This window comes from Manis javanica, chromosome 14, assembly GCF_040802235.1.
Source record: "Manis javanica isolate MJ-LG chromosome 14, MJ_LKY, whole genome shotgun sequence".
Taxonomy (NCBI): Eukaryota; Metazoa; Chordata; class Mammalia; order Pholidota; family Manidae; genus Manis; species Manis javanica.
The window spans coordinates 5,178,072-5,192,522 of NC_133169.1; the positions used below are offsets into that span (position 1 = coordinate 5,178,072).

The following is a 14,451-nucleotide window of genomic DNA, read 5'->3' on the forward strand; positions in this document are numbered from 1 at the left end:
TGTCTACTCCTGTGGAAGGGGGAATTAACTTGTTCATGGTTGGAAGTGGAAATCACTTCCCACTATTTCCATGGGTTTCTTGCCCTTTACCTTGATTGGCAGTGCCTATAGCCAATATCCTTCCCTTCTATTAACATTACAGCTTGCGTGTATGGGAGGAGATAACATCATTTTAGTCCAGAGGTCTCCACATTAAAAGGAGTCACATTTGAGAAACTACACCCAGGGTACATCATCAATATCTGGCCCAGATGCATATGATGAGATCATAGAGTTTAAGCCTGATGCATTAATTGGATGAGAATTTGGGGGCCTGAAAGAGGAGTGAGTTTATTTTGCTTGTGGAAGGCATACAAATTATTCTGGCCTGAATCACCCACCACAGATCATTTGTAGAGCTAGCTGCCACCGCTCCATACGACCTTCCCATTCAGAAGTAGTCTCTTCACCCTCTTCTGAATCAGGAATGGCCCTGTGACTTGCTTTGATTAATAAAATGTGGCAGAAATGGTGGTGGGTAACTCCTGAGGCCTAGCATTTGATACCTTGTAGCTTTGACCTTTAACCGTTTGCAACACTCTTCTGAGATTTCCCAGGAAGAAAGAAAACTGGAGAGAAAGGCTGGCCCATCAGCCAGCACCAACCGACCAACATGCGGAGGGGCTGACTCAGGCCTTCCAGCTCAGCCAGTCCTCCAGGCGAATGCAATGCCTATCAAATCAGCCAGTTCACAGAGATGCAAGAAATAACAGATTGTTATTGTGCTAGGCCCCTAAATTTTTGTGTGCTTTATTACATAGCAATGGATAACTGAAGCAGAAATGGACGTTGCTATAAAAATCTTCTCCCAAAGAAAACCCCTGACTCAGATGGCTTCACGAATGAATTCTATAGTATTTATGGAAGAAATCAAGCCATTCTACATAAACACTTCCTAAAATAAAGGAGGAAGACAGACTTCATATCTAGTTTTTTGAGGTCAGCAAATTGTGATGTAAGTAACGAAGTATATTACAAGGAAAAAAAGTGTTAGGTCAATATTCCTTATCAGCATAGGTGCAAATATCCCTAAGAAAATATTGGAAAATTGAATTAAGCAATATATAAAATGGAAAATATATCAGCACTGAGTGAGTTTTATCCCCAGAATGCAAGTTGGTCTAATGACAATCAACCAATAATTTGCCATCTTGTGAGAACAGAGGGGGAAATATGGTCATCTCAGTAGATGCATAGAAATTTAAAAAGTCAATGCCCATTTGTGATTAAGAAATACTCAGAAAAATAGGACTAGAAATGATATACTGACAAAGAACATCTATTAAAAGTTCTGTTCAACATTGTACTTGAGGTCCTAGAAGCATAAATAAAAGGTTTAGTAACTGGAAGTGAATAAAGATTGATGATTGATTTCAATGTTTGTTTTAAAACAACATGATTGTTCACATATAAATTTCCAAAGAATCCTGTTCCCACTGGAAATTTTTAAAGCAAAGAAAGAACTTGCCAAGAACAGCTGGTAGGGCTGTTCGGTGAGAGTTTAATGTGGAAAAAGCACACATGTAATTTCACAATATCTCCCCACATATCATTTACTAATTACAAAGAGAAAAAAAATGGTTAAATTTATTATGGAGAAACCGCACGAGAGATTTAAAAAGTCCAAGTTGAGGGACATTTTGACCTTTACCCTCCAAAAATGCCACGGTCAAAAAGGATAAAGAATTAAAGAGTTGTGAAAACTAAATGAAATAAAGATCTTGAATTTGATCCTGAATCGAGGAAAAAATTGATACAGAGGACAAAAAAATTAAATATAGACTGTAGAGTAAATGATATTATATTGGTGTTAAATTCTCTGAATTTGATCAACGTACAGTGGTTATGTAGGAGATTGTCCTTGTTTTTAAAAAAATAATGTTGAATTTTGGAAAGTAAAGGGCTATATTTTTGCAAGGTATTCTCAAATGGTTTCGAATGAACATAGATGTCTCTGTATGTGTATGTACATGTGAAGGATATGAATGAATGCTTTATTGTTCCTGCAACTATTATGTAACTTTCCAATACTAAAAGTTTTTTAAAAGTGGTAGAAACTATGATAAACAGGATAACCCATGCCCAGCCTACTGCATTCAAATCCAGTATTAAAAAATCCTGTGAACCAAAAAAAATCACAAACCAGCAGGTCAATTCCAACTCATGGTTCAGCAGTTTTGCAACCTCCTGAATTATATAATCTCAAGTCAAATTTCTCCTTAGTCTCAACCTAACTGTCTTTCCAGACATGTCTTCACAGCTTTCAGAAACTCTGATCTTGAATGCTGATTAATCTGTGCTGCCCGGTACCCCAACAGACATTCTGTTCTTTGCATCTAGACTCATGCTGTCCTTCACATTGGAAGCATTATGCTTATTTTCTCCAACTATGCATTTTCTCCTGTCCTTCAAGTTCCTTTTTAAAGTCTACCTTTTGTCTGAAATCTTTTCTGATGACCACAGTCCATGATCATGTCTCTCTCCTTAGAACTCCTGCAGTATTTATTGTGTGCAATGCACTATGGAACTGATTGATGAGTTGTTCAAATGGAAGTCCCAGCATATCAGCGGACTGAAGAGGCTGGATTCAGTGCCTGGGCTGTCTTCTGCTTAACGACATTCACTTTTCCCTGTCACTCCACTTTATTCAAGTGGACTCCCTTTTTTCCTGTTAACCCCCAGTCTCTCAAGAAGCATAGTACAGTTTTCCCTTGAAAAACACAGGGGCTAGGGGCACAGAGCCCCGTGCAGTTTGTGTATAACTTTTGACTCCCCTAAAACTTAACTAGCCTACTGTTGACCAGAAGCCTTACCAATAGCATCAACAGTCAATTAACTATAATTTGTATGTTGTCTGTCCCTAAAGAAAAGGAAATTTTTTTTTAAACTGTCACAGATCTCCAAAAACTTTTCCAATATATTTACTGAAAAAAATCTGAATATAAGTGGACCCATTCAAACCTGTGCTGTTCAAGGGTCAACTGTATATACCTATAGTACTAATTTACATGGCAAACTTCAACCTACACTCATTATTGTACCCAGACTTACATAGTATGAAACTGGGTTTCCCATAACCAGTTTGTACTGACCCTTAAGACTTTGTAGAACACAAAACCAAAAGTACATCAGACATATATTATCTACACCTGAAGGCACAGAAAGCTTTTGTTGAGTATGAACAGTGAATGAAGATATCCCAAGGCTATGAGTGTCTCTGCTCCCAACTAACAGGGAATTGCCCCAAACTCCCCATCCCATAGTTTCTCCACAAAACCACCTACCAAAGAATCATAGAGCTACATCGTAAATGAAGCCAAGCGACTTCTTAGTTCACTGCTCCCACCCTGCGCCCTTCCCATTTGACAGGAAACAAAACAGAGACCTAGTAAAAGTAAATTAATCATTCACGGGTACCCACTTAGGGGGAAAGATGGTTCTAGAATCTAGGTCTCGTAACTCTTTTTAAATTTTCTTTGTATTTCAACCTCTCTGATTTTCTCCTTAATTTCTTTTAGGTTACAGCCACTATTACAGTTGAAGTATTCAGCTTCTGTGCACGTAGCGACAGCAAGGAGAGGTGAGTCCTGGTATTCTCCAAGTGCTTTAAGGCACCAGTTTTCATAACGAAAAGAAGTTTCCCATTTAGCTGTTGATGATTGTACCACTTGTTTCTTCGTAGTGCCCCATCTGACAGAACCCTAATAAGCATAAATGGTCCTAGGGACTCCAGGGCGAGGGCGTGGATGAAAGGAAACAGTACCAAATAAGTTCAGTTTATTCTTCATGATGCAAAGCACATTCCTTGAGACTTATGTAGCCTTGAGCATACCATAGGACTAGAAATAGACCCAATGTTTATTTCTGGAACATTGTTTGCTTTGCTATTGTTGAATTCTCCAGGCAAAGCGGTTTTTCCCAGGAGATTACACTGGGGATCACAAAAGCTAGGTTGTCCTCAGGTACAATTCCAAAACATCCTTCCTCCCCAGTCCTGCATAAGATGAACACAGGCGCTGTCTTCGATCAGCGCACAAACTTCAGCAAGCCAGTTCTCATCTCCACCCCTCTATCTTCTCACCTGTAAAATGGAAAAATATTAAAAACCACTGCCGTCATCGCACACATTTTGTGCAGTTCTACTTGTGCAAGTGCACGCAAAGAAAGGCATTTTACAAACTTGCGAACATTCTGCAAAGGCACTGGAGTATTACAATTGTCAGGATCCCCAACAAGCAAATGTCTTCAGTGCTTTCTGTTATGATGTAATGTGAAAGGGAGAGAGAAAGATGCTGGAGAGATTTTTCTAAGTGCCAGCTTTCTACTTCGGCCTGCGCCCCTGGTCAGTCACAGCTCCTGACATGAATGCAGATTCTCCACCCTGCCGTCTCCTGACTTGACTTGCCAGTAAAACAAATGTCAGTAGCTTGTGCAAACTCCATATAAAGTGCAGAGTTGCTGTCTTATAATTAATAATGGGAAAAATGATTATAAGTCATTAAATTTCTTGAGATGTGTGGGTCTCCATGGACTTTTCCAGAGGACTCCTGACAGATTCTGCCAGGACTGTTTCGTGATGGAGAACCCTATCTAGAAATGATCAAATAACTAGACAGCTGTTTTAAAGGGACTCTATTCTAACTAGTCTCTGTGTTGTGCACTTCATTTTGTATAAATCTGTATACCATGAGTTCCGGAAGGTTTCCATAGGGTCTTAAAATCTTTTATCCCTTACAGGGATTATAGATCAATGGCCAAAAAATTAATAGTAACTAATGGCAAAAGCAATTTAGTGGCACTATAGTGTCATCACATGACTTGCCATCAGAACCTGAGCTATAGACTGCTTTTAAAGGAGCATAGAAAAGGCCTGGGTTTACACCAGTTTCACTGGGAGTCATGGGTGGCAGGGCATGATGGAGTCACGGCAACAGAACTGAGATAAACTAAGCCGCCAGTGTGGGACTAAAGCCATCAAAACCTTGGTATTTTAAAATTAAATAAACTGCTTAGAGACAAAATAATAATAGTGCCTACTGATATTATTAGCATTAGCATTACAACTTTGTTCTTGGCCTGACTGACATGAGAATAAAGAAAGGAAAGGAATGCTCATTGCGTATCTATTATATTCCACACTCTCCGGGCTCACAGCAATCCCATGTTGTAGGAAGGGAAGCCACGGCTGTGTCAGCCTGACGTACAAAACAGGACCCAAGATGACTCACCCTCAAACCCAGGTCTTCTGACTCGGGACCCAAGCTGTTTTCAATTTTACCTCTAAATATAAACATCGCACATTTCAAAGCTTTTTATTCAGAAAGTCAAAGGCCTTTGTAAATATGATTGACTATCAATGGTGAAATTGAAGACTTAGATGGGACCATCTGTCAGTGACCTTTATTTCACAGAGGAATGAATTCAGGTACAAAGACATGAAGAGGCTTGCTTGCATTCAGCCAATGATCAAATGTAAAGCCCAGGTTTATTACATATCATTCATTCATCTAATTATTCATTTGTTCAACATTTGTTCATGGCCTGCTATGAGGCAGGTATTTGGAAGACACTGGGAATTCAGCAATGAACAAAAGAGATGGAAATCCTGCCCTTATGGGACTCAGATACCAGAGGGAAGAATGAGACAAGAATGCAGGGAGGGAGTAAGGATGGGATGTCTGTGTGCGATGAAAATTTCATTAGAATCACAAAAAATGGCTCCCTAAGAGAGGGTAATATTTGCATAAAATGCTGAAGGAGGCTGCGAAGGAACAGCCATAAAGATACCTGGGGAGAGAATTGCAGGAATTAAATGCTTGAGGGCAAGCGTGCCTGGCTTTGTGGGCGGTTGGCCCCAGGGAGGCTCACGTGGCTGGGACAGAGTGATGGGGACAGCAGTCACCAGACCTGGGGATGGAGGGCGTGAAGACCATTACCCCAGTTTCACCTTTCATTCCGTAAAATGGGAAATCCTCAAGACGTTTTGAGCAGAGAAGTGACCATACTCTGACCTAGATCTTAATGCAATGTGATCACTGTGGTGGCTGTGATAAGAACAGATTAATAGGGACACTAAAAGTGTGCAGAAATGGAGAGCATTTAGGAGTCTAAAGCATTATTTCAAGTGAGAGATGCTGGTACTCGGGCCAAACTGTCACTGGACGAAGTGAGAGGCGCATTCCCATCATCGCTTCAGGCCATCGCTCCTGTTGTCTTGTCACTTGCATCACTTAAATAAATGCCCAATGCGTGTAACGACGGTTTTTTAAAACGCTGAAGTGGACAAGGAGAGCAGAGCAGCTTTTGGCCTTGAGGGGCAGGGATGGAGTAAGCAAGCAGTTTATTCAGTTATCTCTCTTAGGAGAATTAAGCACAGATAGCACAACAATCCTAACTGCTTGAAACCTTCTTTTCTGCTGGATGTGACAGCAATCATCTGCAAAGGCTCACACATCACATAAAACTCAGCACTGTTTGTAATCATTCTTCTGTTGCTGATTAGACGACAGTAATTCTGCAGTTTAGCTGTTCTTGGTACACATAATTGGCATTTGTTTCAAAGTCAGGTCACGGAACATTCTGTGGCCGATGTTTTGAGCCCGTGTGGTAGGCTGGGGATTCAGCTCAGAAACCAGGGTGGACTCAGGAGTCAGGCGTGCTCCTCCCATTCTGCTCTGAGCCCGAAGTGCTCACGCATGGAGCGTGGAGACACTCGCACGGTCTGAGAAGGCTGCATCCTCGGAAGTGTGCATTACGGCAACGTGGGCCTGCTCATCCAAGCTTTGAGGTTTTATTCCAACTTTACCCCTTTGTTCTCCCCCCCGAGAGGTGGTAGCTGTTTGCTGCAGATTCTACCTCAGTGATAATTTTGTGTTCCCCTTTGTGCCTTTAAATACCTAATGAACAATTTTAATGACTGACAGTCCTTCATATTGCATTCGTCCTTGTACAAGTATACTTGTGATTTTTACCTCCTACCTGGACCTGATTGCATCAGAAATGAAGATTGTCCCAGAAATTGAAACAGTCCCTCAAAGAAAGAATTTTGAGATTGGTGTCATTTCGATAGCAGCAGATAAAAAATGTCTAAAAAGGAAATGACTCCTATAAGTCAATAAGAAAAATATCCACAACCCAGTAGAAAAAATAAATAGAATAAGAGAACAATTTACAGAACAATATTTAAATAGTCAGTACAGGTATATAATGGTGCTTAACTTCAAATGTCATCAGAAAAATGCTAATTAAAGCTGTGATACACAAGGAGGAAAATTAGCGAAATGATCAACAACTCCTAGCCCTGGAGAGAATGCAGAACAACCGAAAGTCTTATAAATTGCTGGTGGGAATGTAAATTAGTACAGACATTCTGGAAAACTGTTTGAGTGATATCTACTAGAAACTAAATATACTGCATGTTCCGACAATCCCAGCTCCTAGTTATATTTATCCAATGGAAGTGAGTCCAGATGGTCACCAAGAGACATGTTCTAGAAGCAACATTTGCAATAGCCAAAAACTGTTACCCGACCCCAATGCTCGTCAACAATGGAATGGAAAAATAAACTGTAATATAGTCCTATCATCTCAGCCTTGGTTCTCAAGATTTTTGGTCTCAGGACCTCTTTACAGTCTGAAATTATTGCAGAAACCAAGGAGCTTTTGTGTCTGTGGGTTTACCTGTGAATAGTTACCATATTAGAGATATGCTGCCCCATTTCTTAATCCTCATGCTGGCTAGACAAGTGTGTTCAGTTTGTGAAAACATAGGTCTGTATCCTTGTAATACTTCTACTGTATACATATTACACTTCAGTGAAGGGTAAAACAAACAAAAATATTATAAAAATGTAGTGAGCTGCTAATCTGTTTCCTTCCACTGGGAGCCACAAATTCTGTCCTGATAGAGTCTTCGAGTCTGAGAATTCCAGGCACCCGGCCATGAGCTTTTGACTCCAGCCTGCCCCTCTGGCCCTCATCTGAGATGATCATAAAGAACAGTTTTGGGTGTGGAAGCCCCGCCATAATCCACTTCCGGGTCCCTGGCTGTTTCCCCAATGCATCTTCATAGTCAATACCTTTGTCCCTTTTGAGGGGTGGAGAACACTTATTTCGGAGTGGCCTGAGGCAGTGTTTCCTTTTGCCACAGTCCCATTCCCAAATCTCTGATCTCCCCATATTCTCTCCTGTGGGTAAACGTTCTTAACCTTTTTTTTGCCACAAAACCCTTTGGGACTTTGGTGAACCTCACACACAGGAAGTAATGTTTTAAATGCATAAAATAAAATGCATAGGGTCACAGGAAAAAAAAGACCAAAAAAATACAGTTGTGAAAATACTAAAAACACATTCCTGGTATTATAGTTGTTTATTAATTATGAAAATAAATATTTAACATAGTCAAAATCAATATCTAGCAGTGGGCCTCCTGCAACTCCTAATTAAGTATGAATTTAAATAATACTTTGAGACATCTGTGACAGCTGTAGTGTAATATGAAAATGTCTGTGAATTCTTTGGGTGACAAATCACACAGATTCAACTGGGATAGTTTCATCTGCATTTATAATGAAATTTCAGTGAGAGGGTTAGTGGAAAGGAAGATGTAACTTTTTCTTCCCATCCAAGTATACATATGCTCTAAATTTTATTAGCAGAGCCTCAAAGCACCCAGTGCATATGCAGACCGGATCAAGAACTCGTGGGTCAGATTGAGCTTTTCTAACATCGTATAGCTCAGTCCGCTTTGTCTGCAGATTATAGCTAAGCTACACTTCCCACCTCTCTTTTCAGATCGGCCATTTTTGGGGTAAGTTTGTCTTAGTCTTGTGTAAGGCCACAACTAATGGTCAACGCAAACCATTATAAGCAGTGGGTTCCTCATTGCCCGTGTCCAACTTCTTACACCCAGTTCTGCATTTTAGGATCTGTTCTTTGGAATGTCCTACTGATACCAAGGTCCTTGTTCATGGAGTCCAAGAATGAACTTGCAAACACTCAAGGTAGGAGAACAAAGGAGAGGCTTTCATTTAGAGAGAAAGTGAGAGGACAGAGCTCCTAGCACACGCCAGGAGGGGATGAGAGCCCATGGTGGTGCTTGTCTCGGGAATTTATAGGCAGTTGAGGATTTTTAGGAATGTGGTAAAGGGCTAGAGGTGCAGACTTGTTACATGGTCGCAGAATGCTTATCTCTGGTGAGACACCATGTCTCCTTTCCTCTTTTAATAGGCTTCCAGCTAATTCTGCTAAATAAACACAACAAAAGAATTTATTTATCCTCTTCTCCAAGATTGTGGTTACCCTCAAGCAGTGGGATCATATCAGTTAAGACTGCCTGCCCTGCCTTAACATAGGCGGTTGGACTACTGTCTGATGACCAGAGAATATGCTAGGAATCTTACTTTTCAAGTCTCTGCTTTTTTTAAAATGGAATCTTAGCCTTAAGATGGAGTTCCTCCTGTTCTTACTAGACTGTTTATATCTCAGCATTTTTCATCACAGGCAGGACAAGTTAATCATGATGCTTGTCCCATGTCTCTGCCCCACCTCACTGTCCTGGTACCAATTTCTGTATCTGCTGGTTTGCATTACAAACGACAGAAGCCCTGATGCAAACAGTTTCAAACAATAAGATTAATCAATTGCCTATAAGTCTCCAACAGTGGTAGAATCCAGGTTCAAGATTATTTCAATCTGTGAGCCAACAACGTCATTAAGGTCGAAGGTTCTCTGCACGTCTCTTGGTATCATTTCCCAAAATGAATTCTATGGGATGATGTTCATCCCAAGAAAGAGATGTCTGGCAAAACTAAGAAACAAAAGCCCCCATGAACAAATATGCTCAGGAAACATGTCATAGCATTTTCTCAGCTTATAAATTCACAATGCTAATATGCTTGTACAGACATTAGTCTTAAATAATGATTTTATTTAACATTGTCATTTATGGGAAAGAACATGTGAAGAGATACTAATAGTGCTCTGTTTTAGGCCCCAGATTTCTTCCCTCTAAAGTGAAATAAGTGCCGAGTGATGACGTCTTTCAAGGGTCATTCTACAGCAACCAATGTCCTTTACCCAAAGACCCATAGTGAAAATATGGGTGTTTTTGTTCTGTTCCACAAGGAAGATGGACTGATTAGTGAGTCTTGTCATTTGTAAGGGGCAGCAACTTGTCAGAATTGCAGACAAAAAAGCTGTGTATAGATATTTTTTTACAAAAAGTCTGTGTAGGGAAGATAATTGGCAAAACATTTTTTAAAATACCATCCAAAAAATAAATTCCAGATGAACTGAAGATGTAAATTTAAGAGACTAAACCATATAAGGAATTAGAATAAAATAGAGTATTTTACTAAGGCAGAAGCAGTAATTAAAAGACTAAAACTGGAATGAATGAAATTATTTGGAGAAAAAGATGCCATAAACAAAGTCAAATGATGTATGTAGAAATATAATTGAAATTCATGATGAAGTATTGAATCCTCATATATAAAGAACATCTAAAAATCATTATAAATGTAATACATATAAAAACATATATTATACATAAAAATACATATAAATAAATATAAATAGCCAAATAAAGTTTAAATTAACAACTGACAAATGTAAGCTTAGTTGAATCAATATCCTTTAGGATTCACCATGTACAACTAATAGTATATGAAGGTTAATGAAAGTGTCAATAGAATAGGACCCAGCTGTTCAACTTAGTCTTTAAATTTAAAAGTGACACGAAATATCACAATCCTGTAGACTGCTTTATGATAGCAAGTGGGACAGCAAAAATAGATCAATATCATTTTTAGGAAAGCTATGTATAATTTTTTTAATTAATAGACTTTATTTTTTAGAGAAGTTTGAGGTTCAGAGCAAAGTTGAGCAGAAACTAGGGTTCCTACATACTTTTCTCCCTAGTGTGGTACATTTCTTACAATCAATGAACCAATGTCAAAATATTATCAAACAAGCTCCATAGTTTAAATTAGGGTTTAATTTAAATAGTGTTTATTCTTCATGTTGTATATTCCACAGGTTTTGGCAAATGTATAATGAGAGGTATCACACTGAATTTAGTTTCACTGCCCCCAAATCCTGTGTGTCCTGCCTGTCCACCCCCCTCTCTCCCTAATCCTTGGTAACCACTGGTCCTTATACCATCTCTATAGCTTTGCCTTTTCCAGAATGTCATGTAGTGGGAATCACATGGTATATAGCCTTCTCACACTGGCTTTTCATTTAGTGATACGCATTTAAGTTTTTTCATGTCTTTTTTGTGGTCTGATATTCATTTCTTTTTTAGTGTTGAGTAGTATTCCATTACCTGGCCGTAACACAGTTTATGGATTTTTCCATTCACTTCCTGAAGGACATCTTTGTTGCCTCCAAGTTTTGGCAATTATGAATAAGTTATAAATATTCATATGAAGGTTTTTGTGGGGAGGGATGTTTTCATCTCAACTGGTTAAATATTTAGAAGCAGTGATTGCTATATCATGTGGTAGGAATATGTCTAGTTTTGTAAGAAACGGCCAAACTGCCTTGCAAAGTAGTTTTACCATTTCACATCCCTACCAACGACGAATTCCGATTGCGCCACATCTTCTTCAGCATTTGATGTTGTCAGTGTTTTGGGTTTTCATTATTCCAATAGCTGTGGAGTGGAAAGTCTTTGTTTTGTATGATGTGGATCATCTTTTCATGTTTATTTCCCATCTGTAAAGGGAAAGTCACGTGTTCCTGTGAAAACTTTCCTAAGACAAAATGGCATAAAGCACAGAAGCAATTACCATCATTTTATATGGAAAAGTTTCTGAGCGTTCCCAGACCCCAAAAAATAGCCTCTCTTGGGCTTTTCTGATACTTTTCTTGCACAAAATAGATGAAGATGAACCACATGCTCACAGACACAGTTCAAAGCTGTGGCTTGAAGCTGAGATGCCAAGTGTGGTTCCCAGGGCAGGAGCTTGGTGGGTGTGTTATTCAGGACGTGGGCCGCCGCTGTGCCCACTCACTGCAAAACAAACCCTGGACCCGGTTCTCGCTTTTCACTTTCTTTTGTAAAAGTGAAGATCCTCTTTGGTTTTCTTTTAGCTTGCAAAAATAAAACAGGTACTAATATAGGTCTTTTCATAGAGTGAAGTGGCCTAAAGAACTTTTCAAAAAGCAGGAGAAACCTGTATGTCTTCTTTGGTGAGGTGTCTGTCCAGATGTTCTGCTCATTTTTAAATTAGTTTGTTTTCTTACTGTTGAGTTTTCAGAGTTTTTTGTTTGCATATGGAACCAAGGGCAGGCTGTCCCAAAATGTGCCACTTTGGTATATCGATTACTCTGAATTGAAACAACAGAGAAACAGCAGAAGCAGGAGGAATTCTCTGTCCCCACCCTGTCTCCATCGCCTTCAAACCAGGGAAAGAATCTCCTGGTGAAAGGCACCTCCCTGCTCCTGGAGCATAGAAGCAGCCTTCTCACCAGAGACTGGGCACTTGGAGCTGAAAAGGCTGCATAAACAAATCTTGTTGCTTTTTTACTAATTGACTCCCCCAGCCCAAATGCTCTTCGGAATTCCTTACTGACTGAGGCGCCCAAGAATAGGCTCTCCCTGTCCCATCAAGTCCTCCCAGATTTATGTTTCTCTGTCTAAAATGCATACCAGTTGCATATCTTGGTCATTTCTTTGGATCTCAATCTCATTATTGGGCCTCCATACATATGAAATGAAACTTCTGGTTTTTTCTCCTGTTAATCTGTCTCATGTCCATTTGATTCTCAGACTAGCTAAAAGAACCTCGAGGTAAAGGACATTTCTTCCTCTCCCACACATAGTTTTGAGATCAAAAATAAAGAAGTAAAGCCGGCCATGAGGAGCCGCATTTTCTGTCTGTTCTGCTTTTACTCGGTAAAGCTGTGGAGCTCAAACACCTGCTGGTCCAGCAAACAGGGCCACCGTAGCTGCTGACGTGTGCGGTGGTCACAGCCATTACACGCAATGGCGTGCAAGTGTTGGAAGCAGACGGTGAACTTTGCCTTCAGTTAGCTGTGTGAGTCTTTTATGCCTTATGTTAAAATCTTTACCCTAACAATGACCTTTCCTCAGTAAAGTGGCAGATTCTGGAAGATCACGTCAGCAACCCAAAACCTGAGATTTAAAGTTTCATGTTCTTGTAAGGAGGCCATCGGCCCAGAAGGTGCACCATCCAAGCGACCAATCCCTGATCACCACAGAACTCACCTGTTGTCTTTGTTCCTTGTTCAGTTTCTATTTTTCTCCTACTTGTTCATATCCTATAAACTCTTGCCATTTTCTCCCCTGCCTCCCAGTTTTCTGGACCTTTGAGGACAGACAGAGGCTGCCTACTCCATGCAGTGTTCAAGTGTTAAAGAAAACATTTATATAAAGCCTGTTTGTATCACCTAAATTGTCTTTATTTTTTTAAAGCATTCGTAAAACTTGAAGCAATTTGGGGGAAGGGTAGGCATGCAGTAAGAATTCGTTAAATTATTACTGAATCTAAGAATAAAGAAATATCACCTGACCACCATATCTTGGTCTTTTCAGAAAAAGAAAAGGGGCCAGTGGCCCCTTTATTGTCAGTGTTTCCGTAAGTGCTAATTCCTTTAATCCCTCTGACAGTTCTGGCATTTATTGGATCATAAATCATTTGTGACTCTGTTTTTTCCCTAAAATACTTGACATATTAATAAACCTTTCTGAATTTTTCTCAGAAAATTGAGAGAACTCAATTCTATCAGTAGAAATCTGGAGTAAGAGAGTTGGAGGTGAAAAAAATTAAGTGGGAAAAAAATAGGTAGGGGACACGAACTGCTAAGCCTCGAAGGAAAGCAGCCTGACTTCTCTGTCTTCGCAATTCTTCCATTTTTTAAAAAATGTATTTGTCAAATGAAACAGACAGACGGAGATCCAAATGCTTGTTAGGATCCAAAATTCTGTGTAAAACTTCAAGTTATTTTGAAAATACATACCGGTATGTGTGGATGCTTCTAAAGTAGTAAAACAAAGTTTCTGTGATACGGAGGTTTTAATGGAGGCCAAGATGATTATTCGTTTTTGCACAAGGTTGTGAATAACAGTGATGGACGTTCATGCGCTGTTGTTGTGTGCCAGGCATTATACCATATTTAGCATGCGTCATAGCATGTACGCCTCACAAGGGCCCTGCGAGGTGGGAACTACTACCACCCCAATTTTACAGTTCTGGAGCCCGGAGGAGAGCGTGCTCTCCTGAACCACGCCGCGCTCTGGCCTCCCGTGAAGAACACAGCGATGCCAGGAATTATACTGGATTCCATCCAAGCTTCCTGCCCTTCTGAGAATGAAGCTTTCTTCGTGGTGTGAATTATTTGTCATTACTTCCTGGAATTCCATGTTACCATTTAAAGAGTTGATCT

The 14,451-nt window shown here is 39.8% G+C and overlaps 1 long non-coding RNA gene across 2 annotated transcripts in view; it reads left to right on the forward strand.

Moving 5' to 3' along the window:
• The window catches only part of LOC108396661 (uncharacterized), a 41,471-nt gene extending 27,812 nt beyond the window's left edge, over positions 1-13,659 (forward strand). The window contains exons 7-9 of one of the 2 annotated variants that reach the window (XR_012125078.1): positions 801-994; positions 3,558-3,619; positions 4,032-5,677. This is a non-coding gene — a long non-coding RNA (uncharacterized lncRNA). Of the gene's footprint in view, positions 1-800; positions 995-3,557; positions 3,620-4,031; positions 5,678-13,138 lie in introns of those variants that run through there. The other variant, XR_005062848.2, reaches the window with a different exon arrangement.
• The last annotated feature ends 792 nt before the right edge of the window (positions 13,660-14,451 follow it).